The sequence below is a fragment of the Diorhabda carinulata genome, chromosome 6 (assembly GCF_026250575.1).
Source record: "Diorhabda carinulata isolate Delta chromosome 6, icDioCari1.1, whole genome shotgun sequence".
Taxonomy (NCBI): Eukaryota; Metazoa; Arthropoda; class Insecta; order Coleoptera; family Chrysomelidae; genus Diorhabda; species Diorhabda carinulata.
In genome coordinates, this window is record NC_079465.1 from 19,648,192 (window position 1) to 19,660,209 (window position 12,018).

General features: G+C 32.6%; 1 protein-coding gene across 3 annotated transcripts in view; it reads left to right on the forward strand.

Annotated features, from left to right (window-relative positions):
* The window catches only part of LOC130895199 (irregular chiasm C-roughest protein-like), a 201,851-nt gene that overhangs the window by 67,601 nt on the left and 122,232 nt on the right, over positions 1-12,018 (forward strand). For 2 of the 3 annotated variants that reach the window (XM_057802385.1, XM_057802384.1), the window contains one exon: positions 10,245-10,268. The gene's annotated coding sequence lies outside the window, so the exon portion shown is untranslated. Of the gene's footprint in view, positions 1-10,242; positions 10,269-12,018 lie in introns of all 3 variants that reach the window. The other variant, XM_057802386.1, reaches the window with a different exon arrangement.

The window sequence follows — 12,018 nt, forward strand, 5'->3', positions numbered from 1 at the left end:
ATCATTACATAATTTTGGATTGACTTTGAAGCAAAAAATATTAATGTACTAAGTCGTAATTGTATAGAAACTTGTTTTATATTGAGGAGACAGATTCAACGATTTTCCTAAATCTGTGCATTCAATTTTTAATTGAAGATGAAATCATTCACATCAACACAGGGTGTTTGAAAAAACATGTGATAGTTAAACAGACATTTTTCTACCAGTTGTCACCAATATAATAAATTTTCTGATATTTGTTTTAAAATTCAATTGTTTCGAAAAGGTTTATAAACAAAAATTAACAAAGAACTAAAAACATCTTGCTGTTGCTATGAATTGTCACATATGAGGCAGTGATTTGAAGTACTAGAGCTAGTCTAAATACTATGAGGAACAAGTACAAAGACTAGCTTGCTTATAAGCAACTTTTGCCATGAAATCATGCCCAACAGCTGCACTAGCAGTGATTCTAAATCTTCCACCTCTTCAGATAGAACTAGATAGCGTGACAGAGAAAAAAACATTACTTAGAATGTTCAGAAATGGAATCATCAAAGAAAACAGAGGAGTTCCTCTATTTACATTTTTTTCGCAAACGTTCAGTTCAATTTGTAAAAAATATTCGTGAAAGAAATCCATGAAAAACTTTTTCTGTTTTAACAATTAACAATATTTCCTTCTACAAAGGTTCTGCTAAAGATTTTTTCAAAATAATTCACTTTCTGTATATTCCTTCTGTATCCATTTTTGAGGAACTACGTTTACTGTAATTCCATGGAAAATCTTACCATTTTAAAATTTCTAATCACAAGCCTCACAAGTCAAATGGATAAACTAATAGAGAACATTATTCACCAGGTAATCAAAGAAACGATTCTCAAAGATATTAATAGTAAAAAAGCACCAGGATATGATTCCATAATAAGAAAAATTCCTCAGAAGCTGAAGAGTAGTAAACAGAGGATTAAACTTTTACCTACGTGAAGTATACGAGATTCTATGAAAGCATTCGGCAGACAGAGTCATCCTACCTTATTCATATCTCCAACAGAAGTTCTGGTAGTATCTGATAAATATTAATACCAACAACTGATAAAAAAAGATAAGTTTTGGTGAAATTTTGGGTGGATCTCACAAAAATAAAACATACACAAAGATTATAGAGACTATTCATTGATACGTCATTAAGCTTTGACTCTTGTATATAAAATATTTGTCTCCTACAAGCTGCTATTTATAATCCGCCGTTTTTCTTAGCGCACTTGCAATATGTATAATCTAGTTTACGTTTAGAAGTTGAATAGTACAGATAAAACCATAGTTTTTCCATGAATACAACGAAAACGATCAGCTAACAAAGACAAAAACACCCTTTCGAAATTGCTTTCACCTCATTTTCTTTACATTATTCACAAACGTCTAGGCTCGTGTAAATCTTACTTATGTAAAGCTCGATAACAACAAGAGCCATTTACCAGAACTGAATTATATATTTTTGAGAGAAAAATAATGGAGGGAAGCTTAAGCTTCACATAATTTATTACTTACATGGAAGGGATTAATAAGAAATTTACTAAAAGAAGTAATGATGTAATGAATGAAGAATATCTGCGAAAGTATATTGTATGAAGTTCAAAAAAAATACGAAACGATAATAAAAAAATATAAATATAACCAAATTCTTATAAAATTGATTGTAAAATTGATTGAACACTTGTAATTAATTTGTTAATTGAAATAAATTATGTTTCAAACTAAATAAATTAAAAGAATATGAATAATAAAATGATAACAAACGATAGGGAATAGAAAAGAAAATAAAAAGACAGCGAGGAAAGCGGTAGGAATAGAAGAAAATAGATCGTAGTATGGAAAATTATTTCCATAAAAAAATTTAAATAAGAAGCTGGAAACTGACGATGTGACACTCTGTAGATATCTTTTCAAATGTTTTTGCCTTTCTACGGGGTGGAAAATATTAGAAGAAGTTTCTGAAAAAGATGGAAATGGAAAAACAGTACTCTTCATTGCCTTTCTGGCCTAAATCGCTCAATGGTAGCATTCAATGTGTGTTTTCTAAAACTAAATCACCTATTTATCAATTATGATACTGATAGATCCAGAAACGTTAATATGGTATAAGAAACTGCATATATAAGAAAAGTTTCTTACTTTTCTAACTATGATACGGTTAGATCTAGAAAATACTGTCACAATATGGTGTATAAAAAAGATTCCGTGAGATAAAGTGTCGGAAGAAGATGTAAACTGAGCAGCACTCTCTAGATATATTTTTTGGTGTAAATCATTCTAAAAAGCTCCTCTGGGAATTATGACATCGTTATATCATGAAATTACTGCTTTTTTTATAGACTAGGAACATTCTCCTACCAGAAAAAGTATCGGAATGAGTTGGAGAACAGAAAAACACTTTGAGGTTTCTTTTTGTAGCCTAAAACGTTTCTTCGTAACTTTGTAAGACAAAGATACCAACGCATATATTCAAAACATGACATTTAAGGTGTTTCTTATTGATTCTATAAGAAAAATTATGTCTAAGTGAAAACTGAAAGAAGAGCATTCTAGAGATGTCTTTATAACCTAGATCGTTCCGAAAAACTCTTTTGAAACCATGGTATCGCTATATCCCTATATCTATGGCATAGAATAATTCTTTAAGTTTTAGATGGAAACAGAAAGATCAGCACTTTTATAACCTATATCACACCAAAACCTTTCTTCGGAACTTTGTTACCTCTAGACCCAATAGATTCCATTTTATCAGCTAAATCATTAGGAACAATATTGAAGGTAATAAAAAAACAAAGATATTTGTGTTTTAAGGACCTCTGTAAATTTAATAATAACTGAATTATTGTTCATTGAAGAATGGCTATATTTGAGGAACCCCGAAATTGAATACTTTAACCTCAAATAACTTGAAATTGATAAAAATATTGGGAAAAACTCTTTTTCAAGGCATATAAAAAACCGAGCACAGTCAAAAGTTTTTTGTATAAGAGTTGACTGATTTATAACAAAGTTTATTCTTCAATCTTTTTTGAAAAAAATGTAATAAATTAATCTTAATCCACTTGCAATTAACATTATTTATGTATTATTGATATGATCCCCGTCATTTGATTTGTTTTCATGCTTATTTTAGAAAAAATAATTAAATTGAACACTGCATTTCCGAAGAATTTTCCTCAAAAAACCCAAAAACTTTTCATGTTATGAGAAAATGTTAATTTTAGGGTTCTTCTTGTCAAAAATTTTGAGCTCTTTTGAATCTATGTATTATAAAAAATTGACGTTCAAAGTTTGCATTCGCCTACCAAATGTGACTTATGCAACCTCTTTGAGTTGCACCCTTCACGAAATCGGGGGTTAGAAGAAGTTTTAATTTACAAGACGTTGAATTACGTGATATCCCCTACAAAATTCTTTTTTAAAAAAGTTTCTAGCCTGAAAATTGAGTGAGTTATAGTCGAAAAGCCAATTGCTTTTTTTTTCAAAAATTTCGGAGCACGAATTTTGAAAAAGAGAAACTTGGATTGTACAATACAAGATATTAGTGATGATGAGATATAATTATTCAAAAAGGTTTTTCACATTATTCTGTCAAGAGAAAATTTTATCAATTCTAAAGAAATTTTTTTATTATTCTTGTTAAAAAACTTTAACTGCAGTTTTTAAATTGTTAGTCATTGAGGGTGGTTTTCATAAGGGTTGAAATCTTTAAAAAACAGCACTTCTTGCTTGACATGATGCATTATTTCTTGATCAAAAGCATGCGCAAATTAGTTTCTAATCTACTAATATTACGTTTTATTTTCATTAAGAATTTTTCACCAGTGATGTACTTGCCAATTTTTTCTTGTTTACATTAATTAGTTTCGATATTTTCAATTTTAAACTTTCCACTTTGGGAGTTTTTAATTTATTATCTTTTATTAACATATATTTCGACAGTATAAATATAAATTTCAAGCTGAAAATAATGTGTAGAACTTGAGTTACAGCGTTCTGAACACTTTCGCCTCGAAAAATGAGCTCGTACTTCTTCCACGACTCTGGCTGATTGGCTGATCTAAAACAAAAAAAGGCGTTCTAATCTGTAAGCCTAAATGCACGAAATGGACTATTATCAAATATACAAAAAATTAGACTTTTGGTAGACATTTGAAATAAAAGCTGCGAATTTTGCGTTTTTGTTTGCCTTTTGTTATAAAAAAATCGAAATTTTCGATTGATAATAGTTCATTTTATGCGTTTATATCTGTTGAGTGTGTCCTATAAATTTCAAGCTATTCGGTCAAACCGTTTTTGAGATACGATGGAGGAGAGTTTGAAAAACATAGTTTTGAGAAAAACGCGTTTAAAGTTTCAACTATGAAAATCTCAACTTACCCTTACCCAATCGGCGATGCCTGGTCCATAGAGTATTCCTTCCTCTTCCTCTTGAAACTATTTTAAAGTAGATAGCAGATAAAGTTTAAGGTTATGAAATTGTTTACTTCTACTTTTGGAATTTTGATTAGTGGCAACCATGATGCACTGGTAAGAGGATTGCATAATGTCAAACGTCATACAATATTCGTCGTTGTAATAGTTTGATCTTTCAAGGAATTGCATGCAATTTCCTGCACGTTGTCTTGTACCATGTCAAGCGGCTTTTAAAAATACTAACGAAATATTCTCAATGCAATATAAACACACTTTTGAATAATTTTTAATCATAAAAGAATCGTTTAGGTTATTTTTAACTTTTCATATGATTAGGAGAAGATTTGAAGGGGTTGCATGAATCTGATTTATCGTAAACGTATTTGAGAATGTCAACAGATTTACGATTAACATATTTGAACTACATTTCACCCAAAACATGCATCAAATCTGAAATTTTTAATGTCTTCTTCTTCTTCTTCTTCTTGTAGTAGGACGAGGTCCTGTCAGGTCTGTCATCTGCCCTCTTGTGACGCCGATGTCCAGCTATCGTACCAGCGTTTTGGGGGCCTACCGATTGGGCGTCTTGTGTCTGGTTTCTGTGTTTTGGCCCATTTGGCAATCCGTTCTGGAGCCATTCGTTCTACATGGTCTCTCCATTGTCGGCGTCTTGCTCTTACCCATCTAACGACATCTTGTACTCCCAGTTCTCTTAAGGTATCTGTGTTGTGTATTCTATCGTGGAGTGTGGTACCCTTTATTGTTCGTGATATCTTCATCTCTGCTGTTCTCATTTTTCTCTTTGTTTGTGTTGTGTCTGCCCTTGTTTCTGCGGCATAGGTTAGTATGGGTCTGATACAGGTCTTGTAGATTCGCGTCTTACTTTCTATGCTCATATATTTATTTCTCCATATAATGTCCCGTAAATATCCCGATATTCTAGTTGCTTTCTTGATCTGCTTATCTACCTCGTCCGTTATGTTTCTGCTGCTCGTTGTTTCTACGCCCAAGTAGTTGAAATTCATTACTTGCTCTATAATGCGCTCATTTACTACCAACTTGCATCTTATTGGATCTTTGGATATTACCATGCTTTGTGTTTTCTCGCATGAGATTTGCATGTTAAGTCTCTGTACCGTCAGGTTAAATTTATGAAGGAGGCGTTGTAGATCGTCTTCATTTTCAGCTATAAGTATAGCGTCATCTGCGTAGCAAAGGATTCTCAGGCGACGGTTATTCATTTCGAATCCTGCATTAACTTCGTTTACGCTCTCAATTATTTGGTCCACTATTACGTTGAAAAGGCATGGGCTGAGGCTATCTCCCTGTCTTATGCCGGATGAGACTTTGAGTTCTCTTGTTAGCCCACAGTCTGTTTTTATTCTTGTTTTGGTGTTGATGTTAAGTTGCCTTACTAGATTTGTATAATGCTTTTTTACTCTATCGAATGCTTGCTTTAGATCTACGAAACATGTGTACATGGGTTTATTGTATTCTATGGATTTCTTTATCAACTGGCGTAATATAAATATTGCGTCGATAGTGGATCTGTTTGGGCGGAAGCCTTGTTGTTCTTCTGAGATGCCTACCTTAGCAGTTATCTTATTTGCAAGTATCTTGGTAACTAACTTTAACACTACTAAGTAGCGTTATGCCTCTGTAATTCTTCGGATCTGATTTTAAACCTTTCTTGTATATAGGTATAGTTATACTAGTTCTCCATTCTTCGGGTATTACTCCAGTTCTTTCTATTTTATTGTACAGTTTTATTAATTCTTTTTCGATTTCTGGGCCCCCGTTCTTCAGTAGTTCATTTGGGTGTACCTGGTCTGTACCTGGTGATTTTCTATTCTTTAGTTTCTTTATGGTTGTTTGTACTTCTTCTAATGTGATGGTTTCTTCCTGTTCGTTTGGGGATGGCGGGTTTGCGACTTCTTCTTCGTCCCTGCTTCCGTTTTTATCATATAGGATCTCAAAATGTGCTGCCCATGTTTCCTGATTTATAACATTTATCACTACCTCCTCGTTGATTGGTTTCTTCCTTTTTCGTATCATGTTCCATATTTTTTTCTGGCCTCCGTACAAATCATGTTCCATTTCCACTGAGAAATTTTCCCAATATGTTTTTTTCAGTTCTTTTATTGTGTTGGTTGTTCTATTTCTCACTCTTTTATAGACTTCGTATTCTTCCTGTGTTCTATTGCTAATGTATTTTATGTACGCTTTCTTTTTTTCATTTGCCAGTTCCTTAATTTCTAGAGTGAACCAGGGTTTATTGTGTGTTCTATTTGTGTCTATTCTTCTTTCTCCTAGGGATTCCTTTGCGCTGTTCTTTATGTTATTCTTTAGTTTCTCCCAGGCGGCTTCTACGTTGTCGGTTTCTTTTATAGGGTTTATTTTTTTTGTATTTGCAATAAAGTGTGGTTTTTATGAAAATCGACATTATAATAAGTGTCTTAAAAAAATTTTAAATATTACTACCTTCACAAGATGGTCCGATTGATCATAAACTTATTTGAGACTATCAACAGATCTTCTAATTATTCATTTAATCTGTATCTTAATAAAAACACATACTAAAATCGAAGATATTCAAATTGTTTACGATACGGGGTAGTTTTCATCTCTATAAAAAAATACCATTAGGCACAGGGTAGATTTAAAATTTTTATAAAAGTCGACGTTGATTAACCAATCTCCACACTTTTAACGCTGGCTCCTGGCCTATTATTATTGAATTCGTAAATATATAGTCCTAGAAATTGATGTACAACATTTGTACATTGTTTTATATAATTTTTAGCTTACCAACGTTTATCGTGAAAAAATTTATTACTGTCATAAATTGATGAAGAATATTAAAAAGTTGATAGGATTCGTGAGAGAAGGAGCGTTTTAAGATTATTAGTATTTTTTTGTGATACTGGATAGTGATTGTATTTATGTGATATTATATACATCATCTTTCCAATTTTTCACTTTTTCAACCCTTTAAAGGCTATTTTTCAATGGAATAAACATATTGAACGGTGTTTAATATTTCAATTTTACAAATAATAAAATATTTATATCCTGATAGCTAATAATATGTTTAAACATTTGTTCAAGTACTCGAATGGTAAGTGCAAAGACCGAAATTAAGTATAATGAAATTAATTTTTGTTTATTTCATTCATTCAAATTCGCAACTGACTTTGTAAATATGAACATCAAAATAAATAAATTATATCTTGGATTTTACATTAAAACAGAGACTTGGAGTTTTAGTAATTAGTTTATACATCATGCGGGAACTTTGTTTCCTATGATGAAGAATACGGGCATATTATCTTCTCTCGAAAGGTCGAGAGTTGTAGTCTAATTATCAGTAACTTGTTTGAGATAAATACCATTTTTCACATATCTGCCAACTTTATCAAGGCAGTAATCACAAACTTCCATTGGCGTACTTCACAAACTTTTAACATACAGATTGTCTCATGTTATATCGATGAAAATAACAAGTATATAGTACATTTCGCAATAATGTTTACATTGTATATGGAAGGAAGGCAGGTTCCGTAATTGATTTTACGTACAGTATAGTGTTCAGAACCATATTTCGATGTAAATTTCATCTTCCTAGTAAGTTGCCACTCCATTAACTGTTTATAATAATTGTCAACTGTTTTTTTTTTATTTTTTATGTAAAAAAAAGCACTGGTGCAATTCGAGTGATGTCTACAGTCTATAGATACCAGTGGTTATTAAATTTAAACTTCTGTAAACTGTAGAATTCGAGAAAAACAAACCTTTGTAGCTGATTCACCAGGTTAACACTTCTTCAAAGAAATGAGTCCCGATACATTGAAATTCTGCGCGTCTGCAGGCGAACCCAACGACCTTTCTTCTTCCTAAGCTGTACAAGTCAACTTTGGATCGCCTGTAAGTCGAATTGCCCTCTTCTATATTGAGTCGAGCATCTTCAGCGAATGGTTGCGAGTCGAGCTTCTGTGGGCGTCTGCAGGCGAACTCTACGACCTTTCTTCTTCGCTCTAAGCTGTACAAGTCAACTTTGGATCGCCTGTAAGTCGAATAACCCTCTTCTGTATTGAGTCGAGCATCTTCTATGTATGGTTGCGAGCCGAGCTTCAAATATGCGAGCAATATTCTAAATATAGACGAATCTGGGCCTTAATGAGGATTAGAAACTATTGCAGAGTATACAGATTTTTGGTCTTGAAGAGGACTTTCAGTTTTCAAAATTCAACACTCAACAAGCGAACTTTCGTTGATAGTAATATTTTGGTCTAGACAAGACCAAATCCTGGGCTGCAGTATGATAATAACAGCCTGGGTCTCTGCTACTGCATTGAACTCAAGCAAATTGCTCCTATAGCTCACCGCTATCTTCGACCAAGCTATTGATCCCTGGGGAACAGTGGCGTGGACCTCAAACCTCTCTGTAGTGTGTTCATTGATAGCGACCTGGATGGATCGGTCATATAGAAAGTTACTAAGTACAACAAATCGAAAGATCTCAAATTATTTAGAAGGTTGTTGTACCAAACTCTGTTAAAAGCCTTTTTGATTTGTGAGATAACAAAGTACCAATTTTTTTATGATATTCGAGGGAGTCAATTGCAGTTTCGTATCATTATCACTGTCGCTAGTATAGTGATTCTTTCGATATTCAATTTTGACACCAATCATACCAGTTAAAATTGTAGAGTGCGTTATATAGTGTCACGTTTGCTTCAATCGTTTGAAGTTGAATATTTAATATTTTCATTCCTCGATCACAACACCGACCTGGTGGTGACGGAGTAAGATAATTAATCGCATGTGAAAGGAACCACCCCCGCTAGCTTTGTTTCAAGACCTGTATATATGGCCGTGATTCTGAGTTGCGTTCGTTTATCTTGAGTGTAAATTGCGTTCGTTTTACTAGAGCGTAATTCACGTCAAGCTTCGAATTACTTTCGTTTCATTTAGAGTTGCATACATTCGAATTGAACGTAATCCGCGCCAGTTTCGAGTTGTGCTTGTTTCACGTAACCAGTGTTAATTTTGAGTTACGTTCGTTTGATGTGAGTGTCATTCGCGTTAGCTCCAAGTTACGTTCGTTAGAGTGGAACGCAGTTTGCACTAGATGAAATTTGCGTTCGTTTCACTATAGTTCCGAGTTACGTTTGTTTGATTTGAGCCTAATTCGGTCTAATTCTGAGCTGCGTTCGTTTGAATCGAAATAATTCGCATTAAATTATAGTTACGTCCGTTTGATTTGAGCCTAATTCGCTTTAATTCCGAGTTGCGTTCGTTTGACTCGAAATAATTCGCACTAAATTAAAGTTGCGTTCGTTTGAGCCTAATTTTCTCTAGTTCTGAGTAGCATTCGTTTGATTTGAACCTAATTCTCTCCAGTTTCGAGTTACGTTTGTTTGATTTGAGCCTAATTCGCTTTAATTCCTAGTTGCAGTCATTCATATTAGTCCTTAGTTGTGCTCGTTTGACTTGAATGTAATTCGCGTTTATTTCAAGTTACGTTCGTTTGACTTGGGTGTGATTTGCTTTGGCTCCGAGTTGCTTTTGACTTAAAAAGTATCCGCATCGGCCAATTGCATTACATCCTAAGAGCGACAACTTTGCAACTACGCAACTTTTGGAAAATTTACGAAATTTTGATTCTAATACAGTGTGTATCGTTATTAAAATCACTATCTGCTGTATCAAAATGAATTATTCTGATTAATTGACAATTAATAATGATTGGATTGTACAAACATAATGCAAAATAGTTCAATTTTATTCAATAAAAACTTTTGTTTCAGATCGTTGGATATCAGATGCAGAAGGTACGTTTGGATATTTTCAAAATGCTCTATTAAATTACAAGTTTATTGTAGAGGGTGTCCCAATTCTATTTATCAGTCTAGATTGTGTTCTCCAGTTCTATTAGAAAAAATGAACCAACGGGGCATTAAGTATGAATTAAAATCATCTGTTTATATAATACCATGCACAATATTTGCACATAAACTGCATGCAAACACACTTATATACAGTATTGGCTGAAATATGAACGAGATCCACGATAACGTAAACGTTTCAATGAGTGAAACGTTGTTTTAATCATACGTTCAGAGATTTCAATTGGAATAATTTCAAAGATTAGACTTAGAATGTCCATGAAACACGCACTCTTGTGAATTCACGTAGATTATTATTTCATTTGAATACGTTTACAAATACAAATGGAACAAAATTTATTTCGCTGCTGATATTTGATCACATCAACATACTTATTTCATCTGATAATAGCTTTAAATACAAGAGATGATACATTTGCTTTTCATTTTTCACTAGAGTCCCCATTGATGTAAAAAATTTCCTCTATTTGAAGTTTGAAGCCTTGTATTCTCAATACTGTCAGACATTATGATTTTTCTCAGCATAAATCTAGCTTCAAAAAACAGGTGTCTAAAATTTCAGCTCATTCCTTCAATTATCATGACATGAGTGAGTTTTTAGATATGCAAAAGTTTTTCTATAATGATTCAACAAGTTTGAAGCCTTGTATTCTCAATGCTGTGAGACATGCTAACATTATGATTTTTCTCATCATAAATCTAACCTTAAAAAATACGTATTCAAAATTTTATCTCATTCCTCTAATTATCATGGCGTCAGTAAATTTTTAAAAATGCTACATTATGATTTTTCTCAGCATAAATCCAACCTTATGAAATATGTTTCCAAAATTTTAACCCATTCCCTTAATTTTCATGGAGTGTGTGAATTTTAAATATGCATAAATTTTTCTTTAATAATAGAACAAGTTGGAAGCCATGTATTCTCAATACTGTCAGACCTGCTAATATTTTGATTTTTCTCAACATACATCTAACCTTAAAAAACACGTGTCTAAAATTTTAGTTCATTACTCCAATTATCATGGCGTGAGTGAATTTTTAAATATGCATAAGTTTTTTTTAACGATTGAACAATTTGAGCCTTGTATTCTCAATACTGTGACTATGATTTTTCTTAGCATAAATCCAACCTTATAAAATAAGTTTTCAAAATTTTAGCCCATTCTCTCAATTTTCATGGTGTGTGTGAATTTTTTTTTAATAATGGAACAAGTTGGAAGCCTTGTATTCTCAATACTGTGAAACCTGCTAACATTCTGATTTTTCTCAACATACATCTAACCTTATGAAACACGTTTCCAAAATTTTAGCTCATTCCTTTCATTATCATTGCGTGAGTGAATTTTTAAATATGCATAAGTTTTTCTTTAATAATTGAACAAGTTGGAAGCCTTGTTTTCTCAATACTGTGAGACCTGCTAACATTCTCATTTTTCTTAATATATATAACCTTAAAAAACACGTGTCTAAAATTTTAGCTCATTCCTCTTTGAAAGTATAGATTTTCTTGAGAATAAATTGAATCGTTCAGAACCGCAGGTACAAGTTTCGTATTAGATATAAACGTTTAAGGGACGTTTTAACAATAATTTTAATCAACTTTTTAGATTAAATTCTCGACGCAAAGTACATTATCCCCTTCATGAATCTCTCACTAGCTACAAAAGAGAAT